The 1,785-nt window shown below is 44.2% G+C and overlaps 1 pseudogene; it reads right to left on the minus strand.

Annotated features, from left to right (window-relative positions):
* Positions 1-333: 333 nt before the first annotated feature.
* Positions 334-647, minus strand: LOC122431467 (annotated as a pseudogene).
* Positions 648-1,785: the final 1,138 nt, after the last annotated feature.

Here is a 1,785-nt window from a genome sequence, read left to right on the forward strand (position 1 = left end):
GTCACCCTACTGCAGCAGAACCTCTTCTTCATTAATTACACCTGCAAAGACCCTGTTTCTAAATCAGGTCACATTCTGAGGTACTGGGGGTTAGGGTTTTAACATTTTTTTTTGTTGTCGTTGTTATAGTACAACATATACTTCAAGTGGACAAAAAATTAGTATCAGTTACAACCAAACAACAACAACAGTATCTTAAGCTGCCTTTGATTGGGAGGTCCCTTTCCTGTACTTTGAGGTCTATACTCCATTTCTAGAAAACTTACTACTGTGGAAAATGGAGACTGCTTAAATCGAATGGAGGTAGGGGAGGCCTATGGTTTTTCTTTTTGATTAACTGCTGTAATACTGTCCTTTAGGGTGGCCGAAGAGTTTTCATATTTTTAGACATCATTAGGGGCCGGAGCTCTTGAAGGACAACTCTGATGCTATATGAATTCTGCCACTTTCCTAGCACTGATATGGCTCTTGGGTCCACCACTCCATTAGAATTATTAACTCCATTCAGATTAAATTTTGTTACAGATCTTACAAGGGGCTTCTTCTGGATATCTAGGTCCAGGTTCTATCTTAAGGCTGTATATTTGGTTCTCATAAATTGTCCGAGCCCATGGTGGCTGCCATCTTGTGTCGCTGTTGCTCAACATGTGATTTTAGGGAACATAATTCAATCCTTAATTACAACTCAGACTGCAGTTGCTGATTGTCTTATCAGATCCCAAGAAAGGACTTGAGTGTAGATTGTTAATCTGTGAGAGAAGCACTTTTGAGGCAGGGGAGGTGTCTGGGGCACAGAATTTAGGCTGGACTCATTCTAGTGGTCTCACCAGTACACCAGCAAGGTGATAAGAGAGAAAGCCAATAAATTGTTCCTTGACTGCTGCTGTGGGCAACCGGGATCAATCAACCCCATTTGGGGAGCCTCTAAAGAGCTCTATGGCACTTCCCCAGTGGCTCAGAAGGTAAGGGAATCTGCCTGCAATGTGGGAGACCTGGGTTCGATCCCTGGGTTGGGAAGATCCCCTGGAGAAGGGAAAAGCTACCCACTCCAGCATTCTTGCCTGAGAATTCCATGGATGAGGAACCTGATGGGCTACAGTCCATGGGGTTACAAAGAATCAGACATGACTGAGTGGCTGACACTTTCACTTTTCACAGAGCTCTGTAGAATGTACCTCCCACTCGTCCCACAGAGGGATGGGAAACTGTATCTCAGTGGTTGCAGGTTGTCCCCAAGAGCATAAATCCCCTGTGAGCTGCTTTGCACTTGAGTGGACACGCTTCTGCGGCACCAGATAAAGGTCTCAGATGCAGAGCCTTGCAGTGGGATGCTGTTGGCATCAGTTGTCCACTGTGGACTCAGGTCAACCCAGGGCTGTGGATCAAGGCATCGACAGTGTCTGCTCCAGCTCATGCCTTGTGATGCTTCTCCAGAGAGGACATGCAGATGGCCCACAGGCACATGAAAAGATGCATAACATCTTTAATTATCAGAGAAATGCAAATCAAAACTACAACGAGGTCTCCATAAATTAGGTCCTTTGGTCTGAGATGTTATTCACTATTTCATGCAGTAAAGCAAGGATGTGCTGGGTTTATTTGGGGAAGGTCTATTCTGTTTCCTTGAATGACCTGTGAGTTCTTGCACCAATACCACACTGACTTCATGATCTTTGAAAGTCCTGTTCTCTTGTAGAGAACTCTCTCTTCGTCTTCTTCCTCATTGGCTATGCTTCATCTTTTGCATTTCAATATACATTATAAAACTATCTTGTCAATTCCATA

The sequence above is a fragment of the Cervus canadensis genome, chromosome 29 (genome assembly GCF_019320065.1).
Source record: "Cervus canadensis isolate Bull #8, Minnesota chromosome 29, ASM1932006v1, whole genome shotgun sequence".
Lineage (NCBI taxonomy): Eukaryota > Metazoa > Chordata > Mammalia > Artiodactyla > Cervidae > Cervus > Cervus canadensis.